We start from the raw sequence: 24,677 nt of genomic DNA, 5'->3' as shown, positions 1-24,677 counted from the left end.
CCTAGGAAATGTGCCCAATGCAGATGCTGACAAGTGTGATGACATGAAAAAGATTACCCGGAAGGAAAACAAGAGCTATTTTCTAAACATCTGAAATCTGTGTAGGCTTTTGGAAAAGTGAAACTAGATTCAAAGCACAATGATATAATTCTGACAATTTCCACTGACACAGAACTCAATCTGAATTCCTCTAAGGATTATAAGGAAAATGGCGCTCCAAGAGGCACATATAAGATCACTCAGCTGCTGTGAAATAGGCTTACAGGCAACATGGAGTGTCAATTATCCACTATTTAAAGTCAGTGATACAGATTGGACTACTATCTCTATGGCTCATAAAGTCTTCTTTAAAGGACTGACAGATGATTTATCTCATATGCAGACTATGATTCTCAGCAGTTAACAGCGCAACTTGATAATATCAATTGCTTGAGAAAATCAGATAATTGCTTGAGAAAATTAGGACATTGCTTGAGGAAATTAGGTAATTAAAGAAATTACTTTTTTTTAAGAATAGTGTAATAGCTTGGCAAGTAGACTTTAAAATAGGTTGGTAATATTTTACAGGCTACTTTTTAAAAAGTAGCAATATAACATGATTAACTATGAAAAATAATAATGTTGGAAACAATTCAATTTTCTATCACAGGTAATTTCACAAATATAGAAATACCATCCTAATAATTAGAAGAAGTAGCAGCAATTTCTGTCATTTTCATACAAGTTTCTCCTAGTCCATTTATTTGGTTTTAAATAGTGTTTTTAAAATTTGTTTTCAGACAGGACTAATAATAAATAATAGAATATATTTTACAACGGTTGAAGGTAACAAAAGGTAGGTGCCATTTAAAAAATTGTAGTTGATTGTTTAAAAATATTGTGGGTACATAGTATGTGTATGTATCTGTGGGGTCCATGAGATGTTTGGATATGGCCTGCAATGTGAAATAAGCACATCATGGGGAATGGGGTATCCCTCCCCTCAAGCATTTATCCTTCAAGTTATAAAATATTCAATTACAGTCTTAGTTATTTCAAAATGTACAATTAAATTTTTATTGAATAGAGTCAACCTATTGTGCTATCTTAATAGGTCTTATTAACTCTCTATTTTTATACCCATTGACCATCCCCCCCTTCCTACCAACAGCCCCAACTACCCTTCCAAGCCTCTGATAACCATCCTTATACTCTCTATGTTCATGAGTCTGTTCTGATTTTAGATTCCACAAATAAGTGAGAACATGTGACATTTGTCTTTCTGTGCCTGGCTTATTTCACTTAACATAATGATCTATAATGTTCCATCAATGGTACTGAGAATGACTGGAACTTATTCTTTGTTATGACTGAATAGTCCTCCATTGTATATATGTACTACATTTTCTTTATCCATTCCTCTGTTGATGGGCGCTAAGGTTTCTTCCAAATTTTAGCTTTGTAATCAGTGCTGCAACAAATATGGGAGTGCAGATATGTATTTGACATACTGATTACCTTTAGTTTTGGTATTCACCCAACAGTGGGATTGCTAGATCATATGGTAGCTCAACTTTTAGTTTATTGAGAAACCTCCAAACTGTTCACCTCAGTGGTTTTACAAACTTACATTCCCAGCAGCAGTGGACAAGGGCTCCCTTTTCTCTGCATCCTTGCTAGCATTTGTTATTTCCTGTCTTTTGCGTACAAGTCATTTAAACTGTGGTGAGATGATATCTCATTGTAGTTTTGATTTGCATTTCTCTGATGATCAGTGATACAGAGCTCCGTTTCTTATACTTGTTTGCCATTTGTAGGTCTTCTTTTGAGAAATATCTGTTCAAATCTTTTGCACCTTTTTTAAAATCAGGTTATTAGATTGTTTCTTAAAGAGTTGTTGGAGCTTTTCATATATTCTGATTGTTAATCCCTTGTCAGAAGAGTAGTTTGCAAATATTTTCTCCCATTCTGTGGATTTTCTCTTAATTTTGTTGATTGTATCATTTTCTGTGCAGAAGCTTTTTAACTTAGTGTGATCCATTTGTCCATTTTTGTTTTGATTGCCTGTGCTTGTGGGGTATTGCTCAAGATATTTTTGCCCAGACCAATGTCCTGGAGATTTTCCTCAAACTTTTTTTGTACTAGTTTTATTGTTGGAGTTTTAATCAACTTTGATTTTACTTTCATATATTATGAGAGATACTAGTCTGTTTTCATTCCTCCTCATATGGATATCCAGTTTTTTCAACACCATTTACCACCAGTGTATGTTCTTGGCACCTTTGTCAAAAATGAGTTCACTGTAGCTATGTAGATTTGTTACTGGGTTCTCTATTCTGTTCCATTGATCTATGGGTCTGTTTTTGTGCCAGTACCATATTCTTTTGGTTACTATAATTCTGTAGGATAATATGAAGTCAGATAATATAATTCCTCCAGCTTTATTTATTTATTTATTTTTGCTTAGGATAGTGTTATTTCTTATACTGAAAGCATTCTATGTTATTTATTATTAGTCTACTTTTATAGTTTTACAATGCTATCCTCTTTTACAAAGCTATGATCAACTCAAGGTGTCCAGATCAGGGTTAATTGTAGCTATTTGCAAAAGTAGCAATATTCTGGCTGGGCATGGTGGCTTATGCCTGTAATCCCAGCTCTTTGGGAGTCCCAGGTGGGCAGATCACATGAGGTCATGGGTTCAAGACTGGCCTAGCCAACGTGGTGAAACACTGTCTGTAATAAAAACACAAAAATTAGTTGAGGATGATGGCAGATGCCTGTAATCCCAGCTGCTCAGGAGGCTGAGGCAGGAAAATTGCTTGAACCCGGGAGGTGGAGATTGCAGTGAGCCCAGAATGTGCCATTGCATTCTAGCCTGGGTAACCAAGCGAGACTTCATCAAAAAACAAACAAACAAAGGAGCAATATTCTGTGTAATTGTTGACAGCTTAATTCACTATTATGTGGATCAGAGAGCAGAGGATTCTGAATGCATGAACATATCTTTAACATTTCAATACATTACTCATAGTTACTAATGAACTAAAGAGAAACCAAGAAATTATGGTAATAGGTATATTGACTTGAAGAAATGTAGACATAAAAGAACAGTAAGATGAGAAATGTGTGCACACAGTCTGTAAGGGCATGCAAGAATAAAAATAGGGGAGAAAACACGAGAGCTTTCAACAGATTTCTGGTCATGTAAGTCAATTTGTATCAGTTAATTTTTAAAAGGTTTATTTACATGCAATAAACTGCACATACTTCAATTGTACCTTTTGATTATTCTTGGTATTTGTAGCTCTATAAAACCAACAACATATTCAAATAAAAAGCATATCCATTACCTTTATTTGTGTTTTTCTACTCACTTTCTTGTATTTTTCTACTCACTTTTGCCTGCCTATCCCCATCCCATCCACAGGCAACCACTGATCCACCTGCAGTCCCTGTGAGTTTTTATTTCCAAATACATGAAATCATAGGGTGGGTATACTTTTTCATCACTCAGCATCACTATTTTGGAGATTTATTCATGTTGCTACATCTATCAATTGTTCTGTTCTTACTAGGGAGTATTATTTCATTATATACATATACCATAGTAAGTTTATCAGTCACAAATTCACCTGTCTATGGACATTTGGACTGTTTTCAGGTTTTGGCTGTTGCAAGTAAAGCTGCTATGAAGATTCATGTAAAATCCATTGAGTGGGCATATGCGTTAGGTTTTCATCTCCACTGGAAGTGGAATAGATAGATATATGGCTATCATGTCTGTAACACGAAAACACAAAGCCTGACAAAACCCATTTCTAAAGTGGAAACTCCACCAGAGAACCTTGACTCCAGCCTGGCTTTTGAGACTATCTCCTATGTCTGGTGCAATGACTGGTCCTGGAGTAGCCACATGACCCAAGGAGGACCATGTTTAAACTTTTGAGTTTTCACCGAGATTAATATGCATTTGTTGAAAGAGAAGCCCCTTTGCCTCCTCCCCCAGCTGCAAATGCTTTCAGGGATCACATCATGCTGGAGCATGTGGTTACAGTGTTTCCTAAACTTTGCAGGGAAAAATTGTTCAAACAGGTAAAAATGGAGCAAATACAAAGAGAAAAACAGTCCAGAAATATCAAATAAAAAAGAAAGGGCCTCCATAAAATCATTTGAACTTATGATTAATTCATTAGTCATAAAACCAGTTTAGTACAAAGAATCATCCCCTCCACCACCCTTTATTCCTTCACCAGGTTTAAGGTACATTTTTTAACTTGCAAACAAAAGATTTGTCATTAACTTAGACACCAAAATCCCTTGTCTCCAAGGGCAATCATTCAATTCTGTCCCTTTCATTGTTAGAATAATATGTTCACTTTATTCTGCATACACCTCTCCTTTACCCTTGTTTCCCTATTCTATTAAAGTTATATCCAGACATTTATTTCATTTTATATCAAAGAAACTATATACATGTTCTTAATCTTAGAAAAAATTATGAGTAATTTTTTGCCTCATATTCGATTTTAAGCTACCCAAGAAGCATTCTTTTCTCATTTAGTATTTTAACTTTTCTAACCCAGGACTTTTATAGTAGATATTATGTCTTTTTCTAAATGCTCTGCTTCAATTTACTTTTTAAATCCAATTTTTAAAAAGTGTATGTTTAAAATATTTGCATCCTGCAGCTCAGGCCTAAATATCCCTTGATAACAAATATTGTCTTTTTTTCTGTATATTTTTCACATATTTCAATTGTGAGGTATATTGCCACAATAAAAGTTTTTGTCAACATAACAGAACACATAGGCAAAATATTGTTTCCAAGTGATTGGTGATGTGGTGCTTTCAGTCTAGTGACAATCCCTTGAAGTAATCATCATCCCTACATCTAATGAAATATGAAATAAATATTTCACTTTGTTTCTAACATTCAGCCTACAAATATATAGCCTGTCACATACAGCCTGTAACACCAACATATAAAAATTAAAGCATTTCCTTCTGCACTCCCACTGCTTCACTTGACTAGCCTTAAAATATAATAACAATAATAAAAAATAAAAGCAAAACTGTTCCTTAACTTATGTTTGAAATTTAGTGGATAGACTATCATAAAAGCCCTTATATGTATGGAGGGCCTCTGTAAAATATAGACTCTTAAGAGAAAAGTAGACATATATGATAGTTAAATTAAAAACACAATTATATGTAGTACCATCACAAACGCACCAGGACTTGTTTTAGAATGCATGATGTAATTGACTAAACCATTTAGGGCTAGACCTCTGAAACAAAAGGCATTCACACTTTGCGATTCTGGGGGACAATATTATTCAAAATAGAAAATTTAGAATTTCCTACTTCAAGTCCAATACAATTTTATTAAACTTTGCCACTTTCTCTAATGTTTGTTCCACGGAAGGATGGGTTAAATTAAATGCTGTATATGGCAGCATTAATCATTTATGCAGTTCCAATTGACACATTTGAAAACCTGCCTCAAGAGATCTGGTTTGTTTTCTAGCCATGCCACATGAAGATGGCTTGCAAACATCCAAATAGAGTGAATATAATAAAACAAAAGCCTGACTACTGCATATGGAAATCCATAATTGTCTTTGTGTGAAAGTCAAGATAAGTTCAGTGGGCTTCCTAGGAGCCACAAGTCTTTTGCTCAAGAAGTCCCTATTATCCTTGACAAACTTAGAGAGGTCTAATGCTTTCATCCAATCTTCTTTTTTTCCTCTCCTTCACTGGGTTAGAATTGTATCATGCTCTGAAGACTCACCCAAACTTTTCTTCCAACCTCTTCATTTGCCCTCATAGGTATTTCTTCTAATACATTTTGGCAGATTTTTGAAATTCTTCCTTAGCAATTGCTTCTTGCAGGATCTGAAGTAATCCATTTTAGGACAATGTTTTTCCTATTTAAGGAGAGATGGACTTGATTAGCTTTTAACAGGTAAGATATTACCAGAAAGTTTGGCATTTTCAATTCTAATATTTAATTCAACAAACTTAAAGCATAGCAAGAAATCAAAAGCCTGAGATTTTTTATTCAATCTTTTTAACTTGCTTATACCATAGAAACTTGCAGTTGCTTGATATGTGTGGTGGTTATTAATGAGTGTCAACTTGATAGGATTGAAAAATGCAAATTATTGTTCCTGGATGTATCTGTGAGGGTGTCACTAAAGGAGGCTAACATTTGAGTCAGTGGACTAGGGGAGGCAGAACCACCCTCTATCTGGCATAAAGCGGGCAGAAGAAGCTGGAAGAACCAGGCTTGCTGAGTCTTCCAGCCTTCATCTTTCTCACCTCCTGGATGCTTCCTGCCCTTGAATATTGGACTCCAAATTCTTCAGCTTTTGGACTCTGGGACTTGCGCCAGTGGTTTCCCTGCGGCCACAGACTGAAGGCTGCACTATTGGCTTCCCTACTTCTGAGGTTTTGGGACTCAGACTGGCTTCCTTCCTCTTCAGCTTGCAGATGGCCTATTGTGGGACTTCACCTTGTGACTGTGTGAGTCATACTCCTTAATAAACTCTTTTTTGCATATACATCTTTCCTATTAGTCCTGTCCCTCTAAAGTACCCTAATACAGCATGTTTTTATATTCCTAATAGAAAATAGAAGATAACTATAGCTTATGAAATCCCAAGTTTGGGGGCATCATCTCTGGCAATCATTTTCTGTATAGAAAATAAAGCTCATAGTCAGGTTTGCTGGAAGAACAGTGACCTAGTATAATCCTGAAACTTGACTGTGAATAAACTTTATGTATTCATTTCTTATTGCTGCTGTAACAAATTACCACATACCTAGTGGCTTAAGAAAACAGGCTGGACATAATGGCTCACGCTTATAATCCCAGCACTTTAGGGGGTTAAGGCAGGAGAATCACTGGAGTCTATAAGTTTTAGACCAGCCTTGGGAAACATAGTGAGACCCTGACTCTAGAAAATATTAAAAATAAGCCAGCTGCAGAAGGCAGCTGATGTCAGGGTATCACTTGAATGCAGGCGGTTGAAGCTGTAGCGAGCTGTGATTGTGCTGCTGTGCTCCAGCCTGGACAACCAAGTGAGATTCTGTCTCAGGAAAAAATTAATCCACATATTTATTACCTCCCTCTTGTTGAGGTCAGAAGTACAACATCAGTCTTGTTGGGTTACAATCAAGGTGCGTGCATCGTTGATTCTTTCTGTAATCTCTGCCCGGGGAATGTGTTCCCTTGCCTTTTCCACCTTCTGGAGGCTGCTTGCATTCTTGGGCTAGAGACCCCTTCCTCTCCTCACTCCACTCAGATTATCCAGGATACTCACCATCCCAAGATCCTCAATTTCATCACGTAGGCAAAGTCCTTTTGCTATGTAAAGTAATATATTAACCAGTTCTGGTTCAACCTTCCTGAAAACAGGAAGAGAAACATGGGATAATAGAAACAATTGCCCAGACATAAGAAGCAGTTTATAAGTAACTGTTATTCTGATTCAGAAATCTGGAACTCTCCTAAAAAATCCGTTAATGAGTCTGAGACCATACAAGAAAAAGGGAGCTGCCCTTGATCTTTGAAAAAGAATTGTTTATGAAGTGAAAGGGCAAGTGAAAGCTGAGGAAAAAAATTAGCAAGCTCAAAATTAATCTAGACATAATATATTTATATTCATACTATCCTCAATTTGTTCCAATGATTGTGCTATAAAATCTTTCTGTTTATTTTTTCTTTCAAATAAGAGGAAAAAATTTGGTAGCAAGCATGCCTTCTTTTATAGTCAAAAGTGAGAGTCCCTGAAGAATTTACTTTTTCCAGATTATATACGACAAGCATGAATTCATAATGTTTTTCTCATCTATTTACTTTAATAAAAATATCTCAGTGTGATGTTCAAGGAAAGGCTGCAAATCTTATATAAAGATATGTCTTTTTAACTAATATCATAAAACTAAAATAAATTTAGATAATTAATTGCCTTGAAAATTGTAATAACAAATAAAATAGAACCTATGCCTAAAGAAATGGAGACGGGAATTGTTCAGGTTGATTTTTCTGTTGTCGCTGTTATGTTTGGTATGTTAATATTTCCCAAGTAAACTTTTTACAAAAGAGAAAAATTCTGAATAGAGCCTAAGTTTGTGTTATAATTGACAGTAAAATAATGATTAAAAATTGCCTTAAATATATCAAATAAATGCTTGTTATTCTGAGAAAAATATGCGATATCAGTTGAGGGTTAATTAAAAATGCTGTAGTTAAGGCCGGGAATGTATTCAGAATACTTTAACTTTTAATTCCAATTTTCTATAAAACATACATATTGTAAATGCATACATTTTTCTTCAACCATAAAATCAAAGCTGTAATTATGTATTAGGTAGTTTCAAACCAATCACTGATAATTATAGTGCATGATAAGAAATTTGCAAAAGAAAATATTTTAAATATATTGCCATTATCAGAAAAATTGGTATATTAGAGTTGTAACAGTTTTTAGATCTCAAATTATAAATCATACTTATTTAAATTATATTATATGAACATTACATTTACACACACACACACATGTGTATATATTTAACTATATAATTCCAATACCTACTTATAACACTTTCTCATTAAACCAAGTAAAGTGGCCTGGACTAACGCATTAAAACCATTTTCATATATGTATTTATACTTTTTTTCCCTACTTGTTGTAAATATTTAAAATTGTAGTTTATAGAAGAGAAAAAAAGGTATTTATCAATTCAATTGTTAAGTATAAATTTATCCTGACTCTATTCTAGACACCAGCTTAGTCATACAGGGCAGATATAAAACCAAATAATCTTGATCTTAAATAAGATTGTAACTGTGATAAAATCAAAATTATTAATGGTAGTTTGTTATGTGGCATAGCATATAAAAGATAGAAGCATTTACTAACTATAGCGGTAGAGAAAAATGAACTCTCTATTGTGACATGAATTAAGTAGAAAACATTTTTCTAAGAAGTTAGCACCTTATCTGGGCTTCAAAGATGACAAGTTTTCAAAGAAAGCAGAGGTCAAGATTGAGGGGGGGTGTTAATGAGAATAAAATTATTGTAGGCAAAGAAGAGAATATGAAACAGTAAGAAGTTTTGAAATCACGTGGTACATCCAAGAAAATCCAGTTCTGTGATGTTTGTGAAAAAGTGTAAGGCAATCTATGGATATAACTGAGAATAGAGAAGAATATGGGATGCAATAAAAAAACCTCACATATTGCATTCGAGTTTACAGACTTTAGTTTGTATGAAATGGGGATAAATTAAAAAGGCAGGAAAGAAAAAAAGAAACTTTTTAATCATGTTAACATTCAAATGGGAAGAAGTTTGAGAGGGCCTAGCCTAGAGTAATGGTAGACTAGTGAGAATGGTATTATTTTGAGTGATAGTAGAAATAAAAGGCAAAGAGCAAGGCAGACTAAATACTAAAATGTAGAAGTGGCAAGACTTGGCAACGATCTATGGAAGGACAGGAAAAATTTTCATATAATTCTGACTTAGACAATTCTGTAAGATGGGCTCATACATAAGTTGACACTGACTAAAGTATTAACAAACAAAATGTCATGGGGGATGCAAGAATATCCCTATCAGACTTTCTAGATTTGAGGTGATTGTGTTAGCCTAAGTAGAATTATCAGGAAGGGGTTGGATGTAGCCGATTAGAATTTCATCTAGGCACATGTTGTAGAAAGGAGAGTTTCTTTTTTTTTTTTCCTTTCCAAATATTCTTTTTTCTTTTTTTTAAAATTATTTTTTATTATTATACTTTAAGTTCTAGGGTACATGTGCATAACGTGCAGGTTTGTTACATATGTATACTTGTGCCATGTTGCTGTGCTGCACCCATCAACTCGTCAGCACCCATCAAGCAGAAATATGATTAAAAATTTTACTCTATAGTCTTGGGAGAAGATGAGGAACACTAGTCTTGAATAGTGAGGTGAAACACTTTAGAATAGAAAGTCTGCAGGGAATGTTCCTATGGTTTGCCAAAATAAACAGTTGACATTTATTGAATTGTGCTAGGGCAAAATTAAATTACAGACTGTTAAAAATTAATTGCAGGCCAGGTGTGGTGGCTCAGGCCTGTAATCCCAGCACTTTGGGAGGCCAAGGCGGGCGGATAACAAGGTCAGGAGATCGAGACCACCCCGGCAAGCACAGTGAAACTCTGTCTCTACTAAAAATACAAAAAATTAGCCAAGCATGGTGGCGGGCGCCTGTAGTCCCAGCTACTCAGGAAGCTGAGGCAGAAGAATGGCCTGAACCGGGGAGGCGGAGCTTGCAGTGAACAGAGATCCCGCCACTGCACTCTAGCCTGGGCGACAGAATGAGACTCTGTCTCAAAAGCAAACAAACAAACAAACAATAAACCTAAAAATTGCAGATAAGAAAATGGAGACATGTGAAGTATAAAAAGTCTTCTAAAAATCAAAACCCAAGGGAGAAAGAAGTGTTTTAGTGAGTGTTGCACTAGAAACGGAGAATTTTTGTATGGGGTACAGATATGAGCATTTTAATAAACTCAATAGAAAAACAGTACAATAAAGGCTGTGAAGATATGAGAAATATGAAGGGATACTGAGGGAGCAATTGCCCAGATTAGATAAATGAGGACTTGCTTTCTATTGAGAGAAGAAATAGGGCAAAGTTGTATAGCAAGAAGTGAACTTAAGCATGTTGGAGAGCTGCTGATGATTGGAGGGCTTTGTAGTAAAGCGAAATTTCATCTATTGGTATTTGAGAATGGTAAGCTCTTTGAGGATTGTTAAGATAGTAGTATTGCATCTCTTTTGAGAGGAATGGAATAAGGAGCTGAATACACTTGTGAACCCCAGATATCTGAGAGAGGTCTTATTCAGAAAGTTGTTTATTATTATTATTATTATTATTATTATTGAGAGGAGTCTCACTCTGTCGTCCAGGCTGGAGTGCAGTGGCGCGATCTCGGTTCACTGCAAGCTCTGCCTCCCGGGTTCAGGCCATTCTTCTGCCTCGGCTTCCTGAGTAGCTGGGACTACAGGTGCCCGCCACCACGCCCGGCTGATTTTTTGTATTTTTAGTAGAGACGGGGTTTCACCGTATTAGCCAGGATGCTCTCTATCTCCTGACCTTGTGACTCCCCCGACTCGGCCTCCCAAAGTGCTGCGATTACAGGCGTGAGCCACCGCGCCCGGCCTAGAAAGTTTCTTTTTCCAAGGCTGAGGATGCATGCCTGTGAAACAGCCTGGGAAGTTTCTGAAGACATGTGCGCAGGGTTGTCAGAGCACAGTTTGATTTTGTACATTTTAGAGACATGAGATATCCATCAACATATGTAAGATGAACACTGGTTGGGTCTGCAAAGGTGGGGCAACTCAAAGCAGAGGTGGGAAGACTTGAAGGGAGAGGGGTCTTCCAGGTCATAGGTAGATGGGAGACAAATGGTTACATTCTTTTGAGTTTCTGGTTAGTTTCTCCAGAAGAGGTAATCAGATACGCATTTATCTCCATGGGCAGAGGAGTGATTTTGAGTAGAATGGGACGCAGGTTGGCCCTAAACAGTTATCAGCTTGACTTTTCCCCTTAGTTTTGTGCTTCGGGGGCCACGAGATTTATTTTTCTTTCACATTTCTCCACTTTTCTTTTTAAAAAATCTTTTGGAGAAAGCATTTTAAAAGAAAATGAGTCTCTGGTCTCAGATTTTGTCTGATCTTTCATGGGTAGCATAGTTTATTCCCAGATGGGTAATTCCTGAGTTATTAAGAAAGCTCATTTTTAGCAGGTTGTGAATTCTCATGTCCTGTGAAGAGAAAATTGAGAGAGGAAGGGAGAAAAGCAACAACAAACAGAAGAACAATCCTGGAAAATGCATATAGACCACATTACTCTGACGTTCATACATTAGTAGGCAGTGTGAAAGTGGCTTATGTATATAAATAGGTTGCTGTTGTTTTCTTCTGAAATTTAAGTTGTTTAGCTTCAGTTCGCAGGGTTTTATGAAAGCACACCTTAGTTTTGGTGACTCCAAATTAGAAAAAAATGGAAAAAAAAAGGAAAAAAAATGGACAACATCATTTTGCAGACTTGTAACCAAGAAAAATTAGAATTTTGTCCAAACTGTAGAAAATAATGAAAATGGAAAAACACTGGGCAAGCCTATAATCTAACAACAGATATACTGTAGTTTTTGAGACTTTTTTTTCTCTTCAGTTTCCCGTTTTTGACTGATTTGCTTTATTATACTTGGCCTAATGATTTATATACAATGAATCAAGAATAATTATTTTTACATAAGCCTAATGATTTATATACAATGAATCAAGAATAATTATTTTTACATAAGCTTTCAAATTGCTTTGATGGAACTTTGCTCCATACTAGGAATCTCAGATAAGACTTTTTTAAAGCTGAGCCCAGCCGTGGATTTGTGCCATCAAATAGCTATGTGTTGGGTGAATTTCCTCTACTGTTGAGGTTCCAAAATAAACCTGGGGCTTCTGAGCCTGTCAGAACGTGGCATTCTTTACTTACCACTGGTCAGAAACCTTATATAGGGACTGTGGACACACAATATGAGGTCAGTTTTTCCAAGTGCTTTATTGGCACCATAGGGAAAGCACACCATTCCTGTCAAAACCTTGGTAAAATTACTAGTTTCTCCAATTGTGTCCTGTTACAGATGAAAACAGATTCTTATTGCTCTCATGCAAATAACTATATTGCCATAAATTAAGAATACTCACAAACAGCTTCCAAATTCTGGAGAAATTAGAGAGAAAAAAATATGCTCCAAATTTTGTTCATAGGAGTATACTAAATTACTAAAAGCTGTTAATATCTCAAAAGAAAAGTTTTCTTGCCTCTGAAAAAACAAAGGATCAGCAATGTTTTAAGCAAAAAGTCAAAAAGATTATGTCAGTCTTTTATTAGTTCAGTCATGCAGTCAATTACTGTTCTGCTCAATACTCATGAATATTTTAGCTCTCCATGAGAGCTAAAGTAAAATGGTAGTATGAGTGCTATTATTTTATTTTGTAAACTCTACACTTATGATATCTTGATTAATCAAATACTTACAAATGCCATTTCTACATATTTTTCAAAGTTTTAATATAATTTCTATACATAGCCTACATTTTTCATCTGTTCAAATACTCTTCCTCTTATCCTTATCTTTAATATTGCCTCTACATTTATTATGTCCCTAATAAGGTAGATACAAACATTTAGGTGCTGTTAGATTCTTGGGGAAGTTATTTTGTAATAGGTTTAATGTTCATCAATTCACTTGTATCAGATATGCCTATGCAATAGCTATAATCATATTTTGCTTCATATTTTCCCAAACAGGACATTCACTTCCCTCATTGTCATTTTGTAGACTAGAAAATTTAAAGAATAATGTAACTTCATGTATTAAGTACTTAGAGAGTAATTTATTATATAGAGTACTGGCAATAAGGACAATTTGTTTCCTGGGGCAGAGTCATGGAATTACACTGTAATTCCTTATGTGTGACAACCAAATATCTAATTTCTTCTATTTTTCACAGCTTCTATTTTTTATCCAGTATTTTGATAAACAACAATCTAATTCTCAAAATTACCTCATAACATGTTGATAAAGTTTACAAAAACACTGATAAATGATATATATTTAAATGTAGGTCTAGGTCTATTTGCTGAACAATTGTGCCAATTAAATTGATTATTGTAATATTTTCCATTGAAAAAAATATTCCCAGTAAAGACTTCTTCCCCCTTCCCTTCATGCACACACACTGACAAAATGCTACAACCAATTTGACATTCACTTTGAGAGGTTTTGTCTACAAGCCCACTCCCAATTCCAAGTACATTAGGCCTTCCATATCCTTGGGTTCTGCATCAGTTGGTTTTCCAACCAACCAACCTCATATAAAAATATTTTAAAAATAATAATTCCACAAAATTCCAAAAAACAAAACTTGAATTTGTCTTGTGCTGTGTACAAGGCAAGGTTGACTCCACATGAATAAGGTGATGTATAGGTATTGTATTAAGTATGATGAGTAATCTAGAGATGATTTTATGTAAAATCATTTTATATAAAAACTTTGAGCATCCATGGATTTTGGTACCTGCAGTGTTTCTGGAATTATTCCCTGATGAAGATGAAAAACTATATTCTTATCATTAGGCATGTGTGTATTGGGGAGTGAGAGAAAAAGAAAAGAAACTTGCCTAAGTCAATTTAATACATGTATACACTTCAATTATGTTATGATCTAGAATCGTAGGAGAAAATCTTAGTGTCTGTGGCAGGTTAGGGACTAACTTGTTCATATTTGTCTTATGGCATAGCTAGTCTTTCCTTCAAAATTACTAGAATTTTTTTTTTCTACAAAGAGACCAGTACTGCTTATTAGAATATCAGATAGAGATGGTTAATGGCACTCACATTTATTTACAAGGCCCACGCTGGGCAGGTTCTTCCATTATAAGTCATCCAATAAGCTACTGACTAGCCTATGTTGCCGACCTATCTGTGGTCTTTCCTAGTATGATTATAAAAAAATATTTTTTTCCTCATCCTCACACCACCATGGAGAGCATTTTTATAAAGCACCTTGAGAATAACTAGTGCATTTAGGATATAGACAATAAATATAAGCATTTTAAAAAGGGTATTCCATTTTATTGACAAATTAAAGGTATTTATTTGGAATATAAAAATCAGAAGCTAAGTGAAAGCCAAAAATACAGTCACCGAGATGAAAGCAACAGATAAGAAGAAAAAATAGGAGGTGAGGATGTGCTTAAATAGCAGATGGACATAATGGACAAATTTTGCAAATAAACAAGGAAGACAGTGACAAGATTAATAGTCATTTTAATGTGAAAAAGTTTACACCAGTGTGAAATAACTTCAAGAGACCATAAAAAAGAAAAACAGAAGAAAAATAAACATGTGATAAAAAGAAAACAGCAATGGTAGCTATATCCACCACATAGTATATGTTTCTTGCCATCTAGATCCCAGCAGGCCAAACAGAGTTACCTGGATGGCTGCATTGCAGAGGATGGGTCTTGGTACTCATAAGAAGAAGTCCTCACTGAGGGACCAAGACAGCTGATGGTCTGTCTGTGCAATAGAGACAGAAACAGTACTAATCACTAAGTTTCTTATGCCATCCTCCCTCCACTCCTATCACAGAGTGACTCTGAATAGAGCAAAGTGAATGAACAAGCAAATCTCAGGCACTCAGAACTGCTGGCTTTTCTCCCTAGGCTTCTGTCAAGAAAATAAATTGTAAATATGTGCTGGACTTTATGTCACCTCTTTCCAGACAACCCTTTGTACTCTGGTGTCCTTGTACTTCAGTTCACTAGGAATATGCCTAAGGTCTTCATTAACTCAAGCAACTTCTCACTTTGTTAGGCAGGCACCAGCCTCCTGCCCTGGTAACTGCATGCAGCATGTCTTTAGCTACCAGCTACTAAATGGCACTGCAGAGCCACAGCTACAGTGACCAACCTTGAAGAGCAGGTAACTTCCCTGGCTTCTAATCAACATCTCTTAGAAGCAACAGTGCCAGCAATAGAGCAAAACTTGTCTGCATGAAAGTGAAGGTGTACCTCAGATATTGCTGATTTTAGTACAGACCACCACAATAAAGTGAATGTGCAAAAACTGAATACTACAATACAGCAAGTCATACATCTTTTGGTTTCACCGTGGATATAAAAATTATCTTTATACTATACTCTGGTCTATTAAATGTGCAATAAAATTAGATATAAAAAGGGGATGATTAGATGGCTGAATAGGAACAGCTCCAGTCTGCAGCTCCCAGTGTGAAGGACACAGAAGACGGGATTTCCGCATTTCCAACTGAGGTAAGGGGTTCATCTTACGTGGCCTTGCCAGACAAGTGGGTGCAGCCCACGGAGCATGGCGAGGCATTGCCTCACCCGGGAAGTGCAAGCGGTCAGGGAATTCCCTTTCCTAGCAAAGGGAAGCCGTGACAGATACCACCTGGAAAATCGGGACACTCCCACCCTAATACTGCGCTTTTCCAACGGCCTTAGCAAAGGGCACACCAGGAGAGTATATCCTGCGACTGGCTTGGAGGGTCCCACGCCCACAGAGCCTCGCTCACTGCAGCAGTCTGCGATTGAACTGCAAGGTGGCGGCGAGGTTGGGGGAGGGGTGCCCGCCATTGCTGAGGCTTGAGTAGGTAAACAAAGCCCCCTGGAAGCTCAAACTCGGTGGAGCCCACTTCAGCTCAAGGAGGCCTGCCTGCCTCTGTAGACTCCACCTCTACGGGCAGGGCATAGCTGAATAAAAGTCAGCAGAAACTTGTGCAGACTTAAATGTCCCTGTCTGACAGCTTTGAAGAGAGTAGTGGTTCTCCCAGCACTGAGTTTGAGATCTGAGAATGGACAGACTGCCTCCTTCACTGGGTCCCTGACACCTCCCCTTCATGTAAATATTTATTCCATTAATTCTGTCCCCCTAGAGAGCCCTGACTAATACATGGTGTTTGCAGTTTTGGAAAAATTATAAATAATGCTATTTTGGAAATTACTGCACATGCGTCTCAGAGAAAAATCAGAGGACAGATAGGTAGACAAAAATGCATACACAAACACACACATATGTGAGATTGTTCATATATGAGTAGAATTTCTTGGTTATAGTATATGTGTACATTTAATTTAAGGAACACTTTCACAAGCTTTCACGAGTGATTGTACCAATTTACTCTTCCACAGTCGATGAATAACATCTTAGATGGTCCACATCTTCAAATATTTAATACTGTTTGTCACTGTCATTCACTTATTTATTTATTTGCTTGTTTGTTTCATTTTAGCCATTTCATTGTGAATGTGGTAGACTATCATTGTGGCTTCTATTTGCATTTCTCTGACCATTTTGTAGGTTACCTTGTTGCTTTTTTAAATTGTGTTTTGCTGATAAACAATGATGCTGAACATCTATCTCTGTGATTATTTGCCATCATATATATTATTTGATGAAGTATCTTGTTTCGTCTTTTTGATGAATCATTGTTAAAAAAATTTTTTTAATTATTAATTTTTAAGGGTTCTTTATATATCTCCTAGATATAAGTCCTTTGTCAGATATGTGTGTTGCAATTATTCACCGAGGACTTGGCTCACATTTTGTTGTTTTAAACATCTTCCACAGACAAAATTTTTAATTTTGATAAAGTCTAATTTGTCATTCAAAAAATTATGAATCATGTAAATTTATTGCTAAACCCAAGATCATGCAAGTTTTCTTGTGTGTTTTTTTTTTCTTTCTAGAAATCTTATAGTTAGTTTGTTGGTTTTACATATAGGTCTATGGTCTAATTTGAGTCAGTTTTTGTAAAAGTTGTAACGTATATGCCAAAGATCTTTTTTTTCTATTTATTTTTTAGAATTAAGATATCTTGTTATTCCAGCATCATTTCTTGAACAGTCTGTCCATTCTCCATTGAATTGCTTTTGCATCTTAATCAAAAGTAAGTTGATCGTATCTCTATTATTTTATTTTTGAGCTCTAATTATTTTCTCTAATAAATGACTTTGTTGAATTTTATATATTTATTAAATATTTGAATGCATTCATTTGTCAACTGTCTGTCCAAGTTTTTGCCCATTTATTAGATGAATGCTTTTCAAATGTATTTGCTTTAACATTATGAATTTCTAGGAACTCTATTTTTAGATAATTCTTTACCCTTTTTATTAATGTTAACTTATTTTTAGTTAATATATCCATAACCTGAATATATTATCCATTTTTAGTTTATTTTGTTTTACTTTTTTTATTTTCTTGATATATATGCTATGTTGATTTATTTTTAATATTTTTATACTATTGACTTTTCTCAGAATATAGTTTTTTAAATTATATTTCCCCCAAATTTCCTGTGTCTTCACTAAGCTTTAGCAGGTTTAATCTGTACTCTCTACTGTCTTCATTTGGTGGGTTTTATTTTAATTGTCACCATGCTTTTCCCAGCTTCCCTGAATTTTGGCATATTCTCAGAATTGTTTCTGTAATGCTAATACTTGAGGAATATTATTCTGCTTCTGTAATTTTAGTTTCCTCAAATTATACTTTATCCGATTCTCTTTAAACACATAGGCACTTTCAACTACATATCAGTTGTTTCCCCTTGTCATTAAATATTTTGTCTCCAGGGAACTATGCATTTTAAAAATGCGCTGACACCAAAAGTCTGCCATGAAATTTCCCGTTCTCTGTATTTTTATAATGTACCATGCAGCAGTTGTTAATTAATACAACACATCTTAATACAATTACAGGTTGATTTGTCCTCTTTCCTTCACTCGCTTGTAAAATCATTAAGGACATAAACTAAGTTTTATCTTTTGATCCCTAGAACATAGTAGAGATTTTGTCATAGAGTTTACTGTATAATTAAATATCTATCTATCTAGTATTTATCTACAAAAAACATTTTAACACATTTTCTCTATGATTTTTTTATTCCCTTAAGGAAAATCTCCCCTACTCATTTATAGTGGGTTATTTTCACAGAACCTTATGTTATTTTTACTTCTTTCTTTCTTTCTCTCTCTCTCTCTACATCTTTCTCTCTCACTTGCTTTTAATTTATAACAAAGATACAATTTTTCACCTGAAGTGTTCCCAGCAGTTAATGTACATATATGAGATATGTTCCACTCTCTAGGTAGTTATTAAACAGGAAAGGTTTATGTGTACTTCACTCGGATGTAATAGGCATTCCTATTTTCTAACCAGTGGAGTATTTTTGATGCTAAAGAAAATGTGTCTCAACCTGACGTAGCATGGTCTAAACCTTCTGCACTTTATTTGTTGCGGGCAATTCATTTGGAACTGCATTTTAAATTATTTGCACCTTATGGTATTTCCCTGATCTTGGCCCTGGCAAAATGTTTTAGATAATCAAAAATTTTTGTCTCCTGATTGTGACATCTGAAACCATCATTGTATACTAAAATGGATGATTTTACAAACTATAAATATTAGCATATTTTCAAGAATGTCTCCGAGCTTATTTTCAGTGGCAAATGTTTCCCTGTGCTTACTTAATACCTTAAAGTCTTATCTTAGGTAAACTTTCTTCTATATAAATAAAGACCATTGAGCACCTGCACTGCTTTTTGGTCTTCCAGATATATGTACCAAAAGAACATAAATCCTTTGAAATTAAGGTTCAGAGTAGTTTTTAAAAAGAGGAGAAAAAATTTATGTCATGCTGGCAAATATGGCATTGTAAAGGTTTTAGAATCAAGTGGTCTAGGGTTTACATCGGGGCTTTTAATCACATTAGAACATAACTTTGAACATATTTCTGGATTCCTCTAAATCAATTTGCTCATTTTAAAAATGTATGATTTTACGGTAATTTTAAAGAGGGTATTGCATGACAAGATAACATATGTAACAAGCTAAAATCGATATAGGTTTTATGGCAAATAATAAATGGCATCTTTGTTGTTTTGCTAGCACTATTTTGTCATTTCTACTGCAAGATTATCTCATAGTTCTGACTTAAGCATATAGTGACTGTATTCATAATAAGATCCACAGTAATACGTTTTATACAGTTAGGCATGTATTGAAGAGCCTCGCAGATTTCTAGATTTATGAGCAATCCTAAGCATTCCTCACTGTTGGTATGCATATTAGGGACAATAAGTTGAATAGCCCACACTTAAATTTTGACTGCTAGCACCTGGTAAGGTTAAGCTCCCTGCCCATGCCATCTCACTCATTGCCTTTAATATATTCTTTTTCGAAGGCAAATGTTTACTGAGTGTGTACTAAATACTAGGTGTGATTTAAATGGTTTTGAGCAAAAAAGGTACTTATATTTGGAAAAGGGACAACAAACAAGTTAATAAATACCTTGTTGATAATGCTAACCATGAAGAATAAAATGAAGTGTTATCATGAAAGAGGCACTTTATGGGGAGCGGTTATTTGAGTCATAACAATCAATGAAGTCATCTTTGATAAGAAGACAGTTGGCCGGGCTCGGTGGCTCACGCCTGTAACCCAGCACTTTGGGAGGCCGAGGCGGGCGGATCACGAGGTCAGGAGATCGAGACCGTCCTGGCTAACACGGTGAAACACCGTCTCTACTAAAAAGACAAAAAATTAACAGGACGTGGTGGCGGGCGCCTATAGTCCCAGCTACTTGGGAGGCTGAGGCAGGAGAATGGCGTGAACCCGGGAGGCGGAGGTTGCAGTGAGCCGAGATCACACCACTGCACTCCAGCCTGGGTGACAGAGGGAGACTCCGTCTCAAAACAAAACAAAAAGACAGTTGAACAAAGAGCTAAATAAAATGAGACATTGAACAATGACTCCCATATAGAGACGGGGAGAACATTCCAGGACAAGAAATAGCAAGACCTAAAATGCACAATGGGTATGTTTGAAAAATCCAAGAAGTACAAAGAAGGCAGAGTTGGAAAAGGGGTGTGAATGAATGAGAATGGAAGGTGAGGAGGTCAGAGATGATAACAAGTGTGACTGGTAACTATATCCTGTAGAGCCATATACTGCATAATGAAGACTTCTGATGTTTTGTTGAGTGAAATGTAAATCATTGGGAGGGTAGGAGTAGAAAAGTCTTACTTCAGTTTTAAAAGTATCGCTTTGGCTGATGAGTAAAGACTAATTTAAACAGGCAAAAGTAGAAGCAGTGAGACCAGTTTGGAAGTTGTTACTATTTTCTGAGTGATGAGTAATGGCGACTTGAAATAGAATGACAGAATAAACATTTCAGAACTTAGTTGTATCTATTTCAAATACACAGCCAAGAGAAATTGCTAGTAGATTGATCATGGAGGGATGTAAAAAAAAAAGACCAACTAATACAGTTAAATTTTAATCTGTACAATTGGTATAATTGAGTTACTATTCAGAGAAAGGGATACGTTTGGGAAATGATACCACTTTTCTTCATATAGAAATAAAGAATTTAGTTTTGCACAAACTTAATGTGAAATGCCTTATGAGATTTATAATTGGTAAACACCAGTTTAATCCATCAAAAAGAGAAAGTTTTTGTTTTTATGGGAGTGTGTCTTCTTACCCTGAAAAATAAACCTCGGTACATTTTATTTCATTTATTTTCAGTAAAATTATATTTCATCTTTCCTGAAAAGAAATACATGCAAGTGTTGATTTTTTAAAGAAGGAATGACATAAAAGCATCTATCTCATATTTGTCTTTTGCATTAAATTTAAAGTGTATTATTTATTTAAAAGTTAGCACTTCACGAATTTCCGTTGGTATTTAATTCATTCTCTAGTGAAGAGATAAAAGCATATGCATTTCCATTGTTCACTTCTTTCACACTTTCCTAGTCAAATACTACCAGATTCTCACTTGGCAATAGCTTTGTGTGAGATTTGAGAAACTTACCATGAGTTCTAAGAAGGCTTTCATCTCTTGCAGATCTTACAATCTCATTTCAGAAGTAATTGCATTATTTCATTACAATGTATTTTTTGCTGTGGATAATTAGAGAGAAAGTGAGGCTAATAAATTGAGATAGTAGGCTGGGATAAAGGTAAATGATAAATATAGGCTGATTTAATGAGGACTAAATTCATTAGTAAATACTTTTATTTTGTGATATCTCTGATGTCACTGAGGTGCACAGCAAGGTTTTTCCATGCAACATATAACAGGCGTATGTCATCATAGGCTGACCATGCTGTTGAGGAGAATGATCCAAGTAAGCTTTATTATGTAGATAACAAGAATCACCCTGCACCCTCTTCACCAGCACCGTAATAACTTACAGTGTTGGAAACTTTTTCTCAATTATATAGGAATGCTCTTTAGGCAGAGGATGACTCATAACTTTCTACACGTAGACATGCTCGACATTAAGATTGTCAGAGGTTGCCATGTCTCTCTGATTGACATGCTACTTGCATACTTTTGCCTCATTCAACCTAAATGATCAGTTCATAGCCCCACTTTTATTATCTCATACGTTTATGTAATCTGGACAAGTTCAAGACCAATATTTTTATCTGCCTCTGTAATCGCCTACTTGTGGAAGAGTAGTTTTCTAGTTTTGAAAAATATATATTATCTGTTTATCAGTTGATGGACACTTAGGCTGATTCCATATCTTGGTTATTGTGAGTAATGCTGCAATAAACACGGGGGTGTGCAAATATCTCTTCGATATACTGATTTCCTTTCTTTTGGATATATACTCATCAGTAGGATTGCTGGATCGTATAACAATTATATTTTTATTTTTTTGAGAAACTTTTGTTGTTGGTTGTACTCATCTGCATTTCCACCAACAGTATATGAACACTTCCCTAACTTTTCATCCTCAGGAGCTGAAAAAATAATTGATGTCATGGAGGTAGTGAATACAACCATTGTAACCAGAGGCTAGGAAGGGTAGAGGGGAGTGGGAATTAACAGGTTTAGTTTATGAATATGGAAATGCAATTTTATGTAAGGAATAAGAACTAGTATTCTGTAAAATAGGGCAATTACAGTTAACAATTTATTGTATATTTCACAATAGCTAGAAGAGTTGGAATGTTCCCAACACAAATGATAAATATTTGAGGTGACAAATATCCTAGTTGTTACCCAAATTTGATTACTGTACATCATATGCTTGTATCAAAATATCTCATATACCCGATAAGTATGTACAATTATTATGTATTACTAAAATTTTTAATGAAAATGCATCATGAAGGTTTATTAAACCAGAGACAAATTATTTGAAAATTAAAAGCTGCTTTATATGACAGGCCTTCGTGGAGGGGAGTCATCCACAATAGTAAAATGTTTCATAGTTCTTGTAAATGACATACACAGAAACACACATATACATATACCCACAGTGGCGTGCTGGTAAATGTTTACCAACATACTATATAGGAACAAAAGACACGATATGCAGCCTTTGCCAATTCCTGCGATGTAAAACCTAACACTGCAAATTACAAGTTTCTTCTGTTAGTTTCCTAGAATATGATTTCAATATGTCATATTGAATTGTCAACCCCAGTGTTGGAGTTGAGGCCCGCTGGAAAGTGGCTGGATTACAGGAGTGGATTTCTCATGAATGCTTTAGCACCGTTCTCTTAGTGCTGTTCTTGTCATAGTGAGTAAGTTCTTGTGAGATCTGGTTGTTTGAAAGTGTGTAGCACCTCACCCCTTATTCTCTCTTGCTCCTGCTCCTGCCTTCTCCCATGATTGGAAGCTTCTTGAGGCTTCCCCAGAAGCAGAAGCTACTGTGTTTCCTTTACAGCCTGCAGAACTGTGGGCCAATTAAATCTCTTTTCCTTGTAAGTTGCTCAGTCTCAGATATGACATTATAGTAGTGCAAGAATGAACTAATATAAGCTACCATAACAAAGTACCACAAACTGGGTGGCTTGAAAAACAGAAATTTATTGTCTTACATTTCTTGAGTCTTAAAAGTCTAAAATCAAGGTGTAACCAGTGTTTATTCCTTCCGAGGACCCTGAGGGAAAGATCTGTTCTTGGTCTTTCTCTTTGGGCTTGTAGATGGTCATCTTCTCCTTTAGTTGTCTTCACATCATCTTTTCTCTATACATGTCTCTGTGTCCAGATGTTTCATTTTTATAAGGACACCAGTCATACTGGATCAGGGTTCACCCTAATAACCTCATTATAACTTGAATTATTCTTTAAAGACCCTATCACTAATACGGTCACTTTGTGAGGTACTGGTGTTAGAACTTAATGTATAAATTTGGGGGGAATACTAGTCAACCCATAACACTGTCTATGCGATGTATCTGAACATTGAATTGGGAAGAGATTAACAGTAATACGTAATTGTTAGCCTCTCTACCATATCGATACAGTAAACTGAAGAAAAAAATCAAGAACATAGATAAGAGTTAAATTTAATAAAATAATGAGAAAGCAATAGCTTGTATTTATTACATTGGTTTTAGACACATTTTATTTCTTTATACATACATTAATTTTTAATAATGCCCGTGTTTAACAACCAACTTATAAAATTCTTAGAAATTTAAAAATAAGCTCTTGATAGTTAAGATCAGTCATTCCCAGCAAAAGTATGTGCAATTTTTCAATTGTTAGTGCAAACATAATTCTAAGCTTTTATGCCCACTTAATTCCTGCCTTCTCTCAGATCACTTCTTTACTAAACACTAAAAAAAACTTATGCATACAGATTTTTATTAATAGTTTGCTTTTCTATTGGTGTTAATTTTTAACTTATGTTTTATTTAAGTGAAGTCCCTTGTATATAGGACATTGTACTTAAGAATACAGATGAGTCATTTCCAGTAAAAGTACATACAATCACTCACTGTTTAATGCCAACATAAATTCTAGCCTTTTATGCCCACTTAATTTCTACCTTCTTTCAGATTACTTATATAATAAACAGTAAAACATTTTTATTATGTATATATTTTTATGAATAGTTTGCCAGTGTATTGATGTTAATTTTTAAATTATATGCTTCATTTGAATCAAATGCCTTTCCATTTGCAACTACTGAGCTCATTTATACTCTGTGAAATTTGTGTTTGTTAATATAACATAGACTAGAATAGACAAGGTACATGATAAAAACTTTTAAAATTCTAATATTTATTTTTGAATATAC

This window comes from Macaca fascicularis, chromosome 10 (genome assembly GCF_037993035.2).
Source record: "Macaca fascicularis isolate 582-1 chromosome 10, T2T-MFA8v1.1".
NCBI classification, from domain to species: domain Eukaryota; kingdom Metazoa; phylum Chordata; class Mammalia; order Primates; family Cercopithecidae; genus Macaca; species Macaca fascicularis.
This window is presented reverse-complemented; position numbering follows the sequence as displayed.